The 12,618-nt window shown below is 39.7% G+C and overlaps 1 protein-coding gene across 5 annotated transcripts in view; it reads right to left on the bottom strand.

Moving 5' to 3' along the window:
• The window catches only part of LOC125771682 (rho-related BTB domain-containing protein 2), a 40,179-nt gene extending 27,586 nt beyond the window's left edge, over positions 1-12,593 (bottom strand). The window contains exons 1-2 of one of the 5 annotated variants that reach the window (XM_049442580.1): positions 11,820-12,591; positions 11,621-11,759 (exon numbers count right to left, since the gene is read on the bottom strand). The gene's annotated coding sequence lies outside the window, so the exon portion shown is untranslated. Of the gene's footprint in view, positions 1-11,620 lie in introns of all 5 variants that reach the window. The other 4 variants (XM_049442581.1, XM_049442579.1, XM_049442583.1 and 1 more) reach the window with 4 other exon arrangements.
• Between the last annotated feature and the right edge of the window lie 25 nt (positions 12,594-12,618).

Genomic DNA, 12,618 nt, shown 5'->3' with positions numbered 1-12,618 from the left:
GCTGGGCGAAACAATGTGACCAAAGCGGCGTTGATAGCAAATGTCATTTGTTGACATTTCTTGCACGAGATATGCGAACAAACACTGTGAAACAAAGATGGTAGAGTGAAGCTTTCCGCTGGACAAGCTCGATAGTTTAGTGAAAAGGAATCCCTTTATCTAGCAAACATGAATATCACAAGTAAATTAAATCCGAAATGCTGAACTTATTAAAGGTTTTTTTTTGTAACTTAGAAGTACAAACATAATTTAAAAAAATAAAAAAAAGAGAATATAAAAGATAAAGTACATAAAAAATAAAACAAATGAACAATAAATAAGAAAATAAAACAAGCAAGTTTAAGAATATAAATAAGCAAATAAACAAACATATGAACACAAAGCAACACAAATAAAGAAGAAATTACAAATAACAAAAATATTTCATATAACAACAAAACAAATGAAATAGGTAGTAACAATAGAAAAAGAAATTAAAACGAAAGTAAAAGGAAAAATCAACCCAACCACATTATCTGCATTTATGTATTCATGGTACTGTATTCCATAAGTTATTGTATCTTCTCCTTTTACTAATTCAATGTTTTCAACACCTTCCTGGCACTGTTGTTTCGTGCCGGTGACATTTTTCTAATGCCATGAGCGGAGGGGAAAAAACGCTATTAACTGCAGTGTCCAACAGCACGAACAGCATTAGTATTCATTAAATTACTTTCATGATTCATTTCAGGCGACCATTGACTGGCGAGTGTTTTTATCCACATTTTTGCTGTTGCCTAGACGGAGCTTTTTCTATTCGTCCCTTTGTGGTCAACCCGCTTTTAGTGTATGTTTTATGAAACAAAGAGACGCATTTGTTGACGGAGATGTTAATTGCATTTCTTCGCCTTTTTTGCGTTTCGATTGGGGTAGGTAACTGACCTAATGCTTAACGAGGGCTTTCACTCATAAAATGATCTAACATGCTTGTGAACAAATCCTGTCGGGTTTTACAATCCTCATATCACGGCGATTCTGACCGCTTTGCAACTAGTGACATTTGTTTGTTTTCCACACTACACACGCACACCGCCCCCCACCATCGGTACAGAAAGTGTACATTTTGACGTTGTTTTTATTTTATTCCTCAAGCGAATTTCTTTTCCTATTTCCCCCGCTTGCTACCCAGTTGGCACGCTAATTCCTTGTGGCGCCAGCATCGCGCGCATTGATGCGATGTGCCGTGGCGGCGTCGGAAAGGATTTTCATTTCCCATCAGCACAAAAACGCGCTTCACAGCTGGTGTTGGGGAGAGTGGAGCAGTTTACAAACCACCGGATCGGAACCGGGTGTGCGGAATGGGGCGGGTCCGCAGCAATAGGATTAAAGCTGGTAATTTACATCTACACTTGCTTCCGTCACCTGTCAGAGCGGCAACAGACACAGAATTGAGCACTATCACTGGGGGCACGATACTTATGTTTTTTTTTTCAATTTATTTTTTGTAGTGCTTTTTGTTGCTTTACCACTTGAAGGTAGGGAACTGGAAAAGTGCCATGCTTGAAGGTGGAAAGCTAATCGCTTTTATGGTGTTGTTTTGCCGGGATGGGGAACATTTGGAAACAGATCAATTTTCAGTATTACGATGCAAAATGTTACACTTTTGTATCCATGCCGATCGGAACATTTTGATTCATTACGATGAAATGAGCCTTTTGTGTGTTTTTTTTTGTTAATTTTTTTTTAGGGGAACAATTTTGAATTCTCCCTGTCCACACGACAGGATCGGGTTTCGAAGGACTGACTATCCTGCTACGTGGTAAAACAAGTATTAATACAGCCTGGCTCGTTCTAAACGGGCAAAAAAATGTCGTTCTGTACATACATTGTCAAAAGAACGAAATGTATCATCTAGGAGTAAAGTATAAGAGTAGGGAAACAAATAAGAGTAGATCACGCTCGGTAAGGGCGTACAAATTGTTTAATGATCATTCGATTTTGTCATTAGATAAATGGAAATATTTACAACCACAGTGGAACTTCGATTATCCGGGGCTTTGATTAGCCAGTGGATGAATTATCTGTGCGACTAAAAATAGCCTTTATGCAACCATAAAAAATGGTAAAAGTGCTTGTAAATTTAGTTTATCAATTTGAATGAAGATTTTGTTGAATGGTTGGAAAGAGAAACCAGCACGGGAGGGACGAAATTGCCGCACTGACATCTGGAGGCCTGTCTTCGTCAAGTTCATCCTTCTGAAGGATCGATAATGAACTGTCTTACAAGAAGGAATACCATCGGATGTCCACGGGAAGATGATAAAAAATCACACAAAATTGGCTTTTTTTTGTAAGTGAAATACAACAGAACGTCGATTATCCGGAGTGCTGGGGACCGCACACTGATGCCGGTTAATCGATTTCCACGGATAATAGTTCCTGACAAACAAATATATCGTTTGGTGACGATTTTAATAATTTTAACCAACCTGACATCAGTATAAATGTCCACCACCTGTCAATTTTCGGTGCACGGTTAATCCAACCGCCAGTTAGTCCGCCCCCGGACAATCGACGATCTACTGTAATACATATGAGAGCATTTTTTATGTACATTTTAAGGGCAATCCTTCTCCAACACCATTGCACGTATAAAGTTCGAAGATGACTCTGTTTTTTGTTGAAGATGAAAATAGTATCTATTGCAATTTTAAAGTAAATTTTATTATTCTAGACACAGCTTTTGAAAGCTCCCTATATCACACCAGGTAAAGAACTCGTAAATCATAGTGCAGAACATTATAAATGCATAAGCTTGCCAACTCGCCTGATGATCAGCCTCTATTCGCCAAGAAAAAAAAAACTTAACCCTCTACCATCACGAGCGCCAAGGGTTTTAACCTGGAAAACTAAATTTAAACTCTCATCGTCGCTTAGCGATTTTCATTCATGAAATATTTCTCACTCTCACGACACAATGCTGCTGCTGCTGCTGTAACCACACTCTGACACGTTTCAAACGTCCCATTCAAGGATGAATTCCTGCACCCAAAAGCACCCCCGCCCCCGCTTACTCTTCCCATCAAGCGCCAGTTCCAGCGAAAGTTCCAGCTACAACAGATTACATCGTTCCATGCCAAAGATTACACAGACGGCCACATCTCCATACATTGCTAGGGCACGGCGTTCTAGTTGTTGCGAATCTTCATGTAGCCGCAAGGACGAAGAAAGCGAAAAGTGAATCCCAATACCAAGAGCCACCCCCAACATCGATCGTACTGCTGGACTTACTAAAACCCACGCTTGGTGGTGTTCGTGGCAGTGCTGTGCATTCGTTCTAATTTATATTTTTGTTTTCCAAAACCCCAGCGAATAGCAAAGCCTCTTCTATGCTCTATGCTTGGGGTTTCCTTTGATGACGCTAGTTGGGAATTTTGCTTTTGCGGCCAGTTTGGTGTGTGTGTGTGGCTTCAACCTTGCATGTAGTGTGATTCCGCCACCGCCAGGCGAGCACTCTTCTACCAACAACTTTTCTAACCCGAAAAGGTGGCGTCAGTCGGCTTCTTTACACCCGTATGCCTGCCGGATGGGTGGTGTAGGCGAGTGTAGCTAATGAATGTGAAAGACAGACCTGGTTGGGTGCTTTTACTTCAGAAACTACCATCGCAACCCGGTGCAATGGGAGAACCAACTGGAAACACCGATGAACGATGGGCCACATTTATCATTTCCGATTTTTCCGCAGACCTGGCCTGCAGACGAAACAGGGGACGAAAGACAAACTCTTGTCACTAACCCCGGAGAATGGATGGCCAGCTATGGGATGGAAAACGAAAGCAAATCAACACACTTTCTTTGATGCCGCCTGAAATTGGGCAAAACTTTCATCCAATCAACGCATCTTATCTCAAACATACAGGAAAAAAAGAAAAACGAAAAGCTTGCGTCGTGCTTTCATCTTTGGTGTGTGGCGCAGTTTCACCAAAATCACCATTGCCAGGAGGGCGGGTTAGTCCCAGTAATGTTAGTCCTTTTTTTCTGCTGTCCAACTTTGTTTGTTGTTTTGCCACAACTCAAACTCCGCTGACTCATCGGTGAACCCGCAGAAAGCGAATCGGATTCCCCACAGCACGTGAGTTTATTTTTAGTCTTACACCAAGGCAGGGCGTCATCCGTGCGTCAAAGACAAGACACAACCAACAGTTGCAAACGCTTCTTCGTAAGTAAAACTTTATAATTTTGCTTTCGTTGGTTTTTTTCCGTTTTCTCGCACCACCCAAACTGTGAATCGTGGACGAGAGCCTAATTTAGTATATTTGCTTAAATGATACTTTGCTTTCCCTTGTTCTCCTGTCCTTTCCCACGTCCAATGTTGTACAATCTTATATAATCTACCCACGAAACTGGTGTGTCCTAAAAAAAACAATATTTCCATTTATTAATGAATGAAATATTACATTGCATTTATGAAAATAATCCTCGCAAACAATATTTACTTTTCTTTTTTTAGAGGGTAATCATAAATAATCTCAAAAAAGGTTGTTTTTTTCACCCACAACAAAAAACACGAAAGAAAGGCGAATGGCCATATAGCACACCTTTGTGGAACACATTACCCAAAGCTCATTAACCTCGTCACCTGTTAAAATGTACCGGGCACCTCCACCATCCAAAAAAAAAACAACCGGATTCGAAGGAGTTTATGTAACCGGATCCAACACCCAAGTGATCGACTCCCGCACCAAAGGGCACAAGTATGAGCTAAAAATATCCAACCAAAATCACAAAACAAAAAAACAAAAAAAGCTGCCGCTCATTCATAATGGCTGGAGGAAATGTGGAATTTTGGGTGTGAAAGTGATAAAAGCACAGGGAAACTGAAAATTGAGATGACTGATGGTGACTGTACGATAATTCCACCAGCCGAAATTGCGCTCACTGCTAAATTCATGACAAGGTGCCCAAAAGAAGAAGGAGAAGAAAAAAACAAATCGATTTGAAAAAGGTTATCACAAAACATCGACAAATAAGTTTCTGAAACATACGGGATAGAAAGCTCCTGACGATACTACAAGTATCTTTTTTATACACACACAAACACGAAAAGTTTTATACATACGAACAAATAGAGTAAATAATGAAACAAAAACGCAACCATACCTGTAGTTGGGATCCAATTTTCAAACAACAAACCTTGACCGTAACCAATTATTAAAATATTTGCTCCTTTTGTTTTATGTTTTCCATCAGGCGGGGAAAAAACCCACGAATGCTTTCATGAGCCATGAAGCGAAATAAGCGAAACAAAAACTAAAAAAAAATATCTCAAAGTCAAAACGTGACAAAGGACAGGGTTTTTTAAAGTATTTAGGCAAACAAATGTTGCGATTTTGTTAACAATTAAAAACATTTATTCATAAAGGTTGGTGAAGCGATTGCATTAATAGCTTGATAATTTATAATTACACCAATATTAATATTTCACAGCTCGTGGTTGGTGTATTTTAATTTTAATGAATATAAAAAAGTAAAAAAAAAAACATCAGCATGGTGTCAAACGTTTTGTATTATTTAATTGAACAAAATAGCGGTTTCTATTTTTTATAGGTATTTAATTAAATCACTGAAGACAGACGAACCACAAAAAAATTAATAAAACTTACTAATTACAAAATGTTTTTATAACTTTTATTTAGTGCTAAAGCTCACAATGAAATGCAAAGTTTTTAGCTATCCGGACCGTTAACGATTCATACATTTTTTTCAGTTTGTTTTGATAAATTTTGTCTTGAGATCGTAATTCTGAAATTGGTTCCCACATCGTCCCTACCACATTTATTGAGTCAAAGAATTGCTTCGAAACCATTAAAAATATGACTTGGAAATGCTAGAACTGATTTTGTTCTTAATCGAGCGCTTTATAAAAGTTACCAAAAATATTTAAAAACAAGTTCAGATAATACGCTCTTGTTCTTCTACCTCCTGGAGTGAATTGAACCAGCAGGAGCGAAATGCTGGTTTGCAAATGAAAGACGAAAAACTAAAACAATCTACACATCCGAGGCGTGGGCTAACAAACCCTGCAAACTCTTGTGGCCGCTACCGTTACAGGATGAAAATAGGTCCCCCGTCAATCACGCAAGGTGAAAATGAAGGATACACCATCATGCTTGTGGTTCGAGCTGTTGTGGCAAAGCACGAGCACTACCAATTTGAGAACTAAAACCCCCAAACCCATATTTAGTGGTTCGGAATCGATAACAAAAAAGCTTTCCATTTTCCCGCAGCGGCGGAGCTTTGACACAGTGCCTTGTGACTCACGAAGCTCAAAGTTTATAAATTAGCCATAGTGCTTGGGCATATTTTATCTGTCGCCAATCTGCACGAGACATTTTGGTTACCAAAGTTACTAAAAATAGTACATGTAAGAAAAGCGAATCAGAAAAAAGTGAATACTCCCCTCCAAAAACATGGTGGCTTGCGTGATATGGCCCCACAGGATCACGTTGTGTATTGAAATATTTTTTTTTTACAAAAGGATACCAAAGTACTAAGAACAGTAGAAGCCATACTCATGAAGATTAAATTCAATCAGTTTATCGCAGCCGTTCAGTTGTTTGATGCATCTTCCCAGCTCCACGATACACATGTCGTTTGGAACCGGGTAACCATTGAATCACGGAAGACGCACGGCGTGAAACAAAAATCAATAAAACCACACCGCGTTGCGCCGCATCTAGACAAACATTACACAATGTTTGCGGGCAAACACAACCCGGCCAGAACACACTCGAGCCAGTCCGGACAAACTACAAATATCTCGAGGGTCTCCGATGGCGCGTGAAGAGTTGCACAGAAATGCCGACCATTGAGTGCCATTCCATATCGTTCATGCTAGTAGCTCATGTCTACGTTTGCTGATCTTGTATTCCGTTTTGAAAAAGGAAAGTTTCGCAAACGGATCCGGGCATGAAGAAGATTTGGCAGATTTAGAAGGCATCCAGGTAGCGAAACACGTGTTCTGCCATTTGTGATCTACATAGTTGATTAACACATTCCGAGCTCAATAGTCCACTGTTCTGGAGGTGTGTATATAATCATTGCTAATTGATCACTAATGAGTTAGTCCAGTGTTAGTGCTAATTTTAAATCGAACATTACTCACGCTCAACGCCTGATACATCTGACCTCCCGTTAGTAACTCAACGTTTTTCTTTTTTCAAAAAGCCCGATTATAATGGCAACAAAAAGCCACAAAAACAGATGTCTTATCGCGTGCATGTTCATCTACATAATGTGGCCTCTTTTTTTTCTAAGGTTCCCCCGTACTCATTTGCTGCTAGTTGCCTTCAGCTCTTAGCAACATCTTATCCAGGTCCTTAAGGGACAAAGGCGTACATGCTGCAATAAAGATACTAAAAACAAAAACACACAAACCGTACAGGGCTTAATGAGTGACGCCCCATCTGCTGCTGCTGCTGCCAATGCGGATAATGATGCTCTACCGGGCTGTTGCTGTGCGAAACTCGAACGCGAACGATGTCACGGTGCGACAAAGTTTGACCTCTTGCCGCTGATGACAGGAAAAAGGTGTCCCGGCCGGGCCAGGTAAATCGCACGTTGCAGTATTATCGACATGTTTGGTTCATTTTGGTTTACTAAGCCCAAAGCCGATACAAGCCAGCCGGCAGCAAACGCACGATCTTTGTGACCACACCCTCGAAACATTTCAAGGTCACACGTGACATTGTCCGTTCGGAATCAAAGACATCACCAAAAAAAAAGGAAGAGCGCTACTGCAGAACGCTAATTTGGCACCATCAAAACGGCAAACATTGAACACCGGCGTTTTGATCAAATTTGCAAACAAAACGTGACCAAAATCTTGGTGTTGCTGCTGGCAACATGCGTCCGCCGTTAGTTACTGATAATAGCCATAATCAACAGAGGAAGAGCACGGGAATGTAAATTAAATCAAATGCATATGGTCGTACACGGCCGCGTGTGTGGTGCGTAAAGATTTAGCGCCATTTAACATTCCCGGTCGCACCAGCGGGATTCGAACGGGATTGACAGATATAGACGGTGGAGATAATCGTACCAAATACACCGAATGCGTGATATTTAATTATCGATCCTCGTGCCATGATCTACTGTCCAGCGTGCTTCTTTCGTTAGCTTAGATTATATCCATTTTTAAACATTTAATCATGTTGTATATTCTCTTCCTAGATGGTGTATAGAGTTAGTAGATAACTGGGCTAATTTGACATTTTTTATGAGAAACGCCCAAAACGAGTTCGAAAGTGTGGTAGAGAAAGTGTGGTAGAAAATGTATAGATATAAATAAAAACATTGAAATCATACCGGAAAAAAACTTCAGAGAAATAACATTAGTCTACTAACTCACTACTCAGTATCCTAAACTTACTAACAATGATACTACGTTGACAAACAAAACCTTTTAAAGTATTTAAGTCCAACGACTTATTGACTAAAAATTTTACATTCCAATTGTCTTTAGATTTTAATATTTATGGAATATGTTTGTTAGATTCAAAAATGTTTGATATATTGTGGAATAGGCACAGTACATTGCAAATCTCCTGAACAAATGAGCAAATTTGTAAACGGACTTTTAAAAAATCACACTGAAGATTTTTCTTTACTCCGCTAGAACGGCCTTGCCGTATCAAGAGTTATTTTCCGGAGACGCTCCGGATGGGATTTGATTCCCAGTCCTGCCGAGTGGGCAGGCGTCGTTTATCACATACTCCACCGGGCTGCCACACTCACACTGAAGATGCATAGAGGGGTATTTGGGTGTTTCATACACGGGAAATTAGTTAACAGTTTCAATTTTCGTGTAAAGATATCATTTTTTTTATTCATAAGGCACGGCCTGGCCGTATTGGTATTACAAATACGGAAATATTTCCCATATACCGCTAAGATAGGAGTTGTATACAAAAGAAATAAATTGAAGAGTATTATAAATACGTTGAATTTATTTGGGGGAAAAAACACACACTTGTTATTCAATTAAAATCAACAGCAAAAAGACCAACTTAAGTATTTCAAGTACATTGAACCAAGTAGGAGAAATGATAATGAAAATATCGAAGAGAAAAAAACCCATAATATAACACAGCCATTGATAAGATTCTTACTTCAATACCATGCCGATTGTGTTTATGAGTGGCTGATAAGACAATTTAGTATGAACAATAAAGTGCTTAATGCCTTATGTGAGTTGGTCTATAAATACCTCAAGACAGTTGTTAAAAAGAGATGATTAAGTCACGTATTGAGACGGTTCCATGATGTCTTGCGTGACAAAAATTGGATGTACTACAGGACGTAAGGTGGGCTTTTGATTCTGAACTGATGAATGGGGGTGAGAAATCATTTTAGCTCTCTTATCCCATGTTTTGCGTTTGAAGTTCTAAACTTCCCAAACCGTTGAGTTCATCCCTGGACAAAGATCATCTAAGGTCATCTATCCCGTAACTCAATCTCAAGCAGCAGAGATTGTTATGTTCATTTATAAACATATCTTTCTACAAATCTAAATTTTCTCCAAAACGCTTATCATCCTCGTCATTCTAGGGAAAGATCGTCAAAGGTTGTCTATTCCGTAGCGCAATCTCAAACTCCGGTACCTTGTCATTGGACAGTAACGCTGATTATACACCAATTATGATATTACCCTGCTACCCACTGCATATAAGATGCACCATCATTAACCCCATTAGCCCAAAAGGTGACTGAACGCATGAACGCATTAATTCCAGCCGCCACGATCCGTTGTAATTATGAACATCATCTCTTTATCCTTTCCATCAACGAGTCACTTTTCATAGTACATTTATTTGACAAAGAGCTACTAATGTGGAAAACCCAAAAAAGCAGTGTTGTGGTGCCTTATCATCACCGGTACTTGTTCGAAAAAAATGTTCCTTTCCCCTGTTTTTTGTACTTGCACTCAACTCAAAAACCAAAGATAGCGACTTCTTCAATATCTCCGAAAGCTCTGTAGTGCATGTTTCCTTATCAACCTTCGCCCGTTAGGAGGACCACCTTAGAAAAACATTGCCAATAAAAAGATCTCGTTTCGTGTCCCAGTCATCAGTGATCGTCATGCACAGATATAAACGTTGATCACTTTGTTACCAACCGTCAAGCAACCGAACACCAGATGGAAGATTTGGGTCTGAGATAAAACTGCAAATGGTACTCGTATTGTTTCTTATCGTGTCTAGTCGATAACTGTCAAACGAATTTGGACAATTGATTTTCTGCATTAATTATTTCTGCATGTTGGAATTGTTCTGTTACCTTCTTTAAATGTAGAACAGTGCAAACAGCTGATATTCTTTTCTGCTGCTAAAAATTGTTACGTTTCGTAAAAAAAATAGATACAAAATTGTTCAATGTATTTATGTAGCTTTATATTTATATTATACTTGAATCTTATCCATATGGAAGATTATGTAGTAAAATATAACAAACTTCAGTTCGCATCATTCCATATTTTTCAGCAAAGATCGCTGCAATTTGCTACAGGACAAATTTAACACAAAGTTTAAGTAATAATCATAAAACGATCAGCTACGTGATCGATACTAAATCTAGTAAGCTAATAACAACGATCGCGATAGTGGGTCGTAATGTTTAAAAAGAAGAGTTCAAAACTGGAATGGATCGAACCACCGATAATTTAGGTCATTCCAGTAATTCAGTTAGCGAAACAAGTACTTATTACATGTATGTAAGTAATGTAACTCTTTTCCTACCATACAAAAAATGTTCCTTTTGCTCTTTGCATTTTTGTTTAGAAAAACAAATTCATGCTTGACAGCTGTCATCAGCATTTTTAAATCAAAGCAACATGATAGTACAATATTCAAATCATTTCACCACCGTCATGAAGAAAAGGGCAGTTGGGGTAAAAAAAATACCAATAGTAACACAAGACCGAAAGACTGTGGCCATTGTGACCCTTGTACGCAATACAATCGTAAAGAGTAAAAATCAATTTCAAACCTTAACGGAGCAAGAAAGAAGATCCGTACCGGTATCGCATTGATATGGCTCCGAATTTCATTCGCCAGCTGTGTATGCGTTCCTATTCGGTATTTGTTGCTGGTGGACTCTTTTGCCGTTGCTTTTCCGCTGTGATGACAAACTTTGGAATCAACCAACGAAACATTCAAAATTGCCCTTTTTGGTATGGTGGACCGACCGACATGCTGCTGTGTGGTGGCATGGAATCGATAAAGATTCTCGATGCTACCACGGCTCGATGCTATCGTTTTGGAGTAATAATGAGACCCACTCTGGTGGTTATATCCTTTGATCCCACTTCAATTTAACTAAATAGATTTATTTACAAAAAAAAGTAGAATTTTCTTCGGTGATTACTTGGATGACTTTTCTAAATGATCAAATTTCAAACGCGATGCAACAACTTTTTTAAGTTACCATTGCTTTTATCAATTTGTATTGATAATTGTTAAATGTCAGCTGCTTTCTCTCTTTGCGGATAGAAGAAAAAACAGCCCTTCTACTAATTCTAGGCACAATTTTATCAGCTGCCACACGCAGCTTCAGCTACAACGAAACCAAACTCCACACTTACTCGTCCTAATCAGCTGGAACAGTAGGCCAGAGTTGTCAGGGTGCCTGGTTGTCTGCGGAATGAGGTTTTAGCGATATCCTTCTGCAGATATCCTTCCGATCCTTTCCTAAGTCGTCAAAACACAGTCACCATCGAACATCTGACAGACGGCGAAAGAGCAATAATAATGGACGAATTCACTTACTATCCAAAACCGTACCGTTGTTGGTGGTTCACACTGCTTTATCTTTCTTTCCCGAGGCAACAGCGAATTGGCTACAACTGGGTTGTGATGGTTTGGATAGAAATGGATGGTACACCGCCAAAGAAAACACACCACAAAATGTTTCACACAAATCAATAGAAAACAAAAACACCACCGGCAAAATCTGGAACGATTCCGATGCACTTTTTCTTCCCGATTTTGCTCGCACACACAGTTGACGCACTTGTCACAAACACACTTCACACATATACATAAACACGCACGCACAGCAAAAATACTGCAACAACAAGTGAAGAAAACACCTGCAGTTGAGGACGACAGCACGATGCAGGGGAAAGCCTTTGATGGTGAAAGGATTTTTCTGAAGGGAAATAGATTCTACCCACAGCACGCCACACTGTTTGTTTCCACCTGATATTTACTGCGTTCCAATCATCGCCTGCTTAATGCTGCCAGTTTCGTGTGTTGTTTTTGCTGTATTTGCTCACCGCGCCAACTATTTTCCAGAGCCCAACTCCGTACTTGATCCTTGCAGGTCTGCGGCTGTTTTGCACTGTGACCGTTTGTGTGCTGGACCCTGCCGTTTTTTTGCTTCCACCACTACTGGTGTTCTTTTTAACTGCAACTGTTCTTCACGCGCCGCGTCGTTCCGGTTTTCGGCCAACGCCGTCGTCGTCTGGTCGTCTACAATTTTGTGTGTTTTTTCCTTTCCCTGAGACGACCCACAACACCCGTGGAAAGAAAGAAAACCGACGGACCGCGCTTTGAATGAAACAAACGATTGAATGGGGAA

Source organism: Anopheles funestus, chromosome 3RL, assembly GCF_943734845.2.
Source record: "Anopheles funestus chromosome 3RL, idAnoFuneDA-416_04, whole genome shotgun sequence".
In the NCBI taxonomy this organism is placed as follows: domain Eukaryota; kingdom Metazoa; phylum Arthropoda; class Insecta; order Diptera; family Culicidae; genus Anopheles; species Anopheles funestus.
Note: the sequence above shows the minus strand (reverse complement) of the source record. Positions and strands in the feature narration are given on the sequence as shown.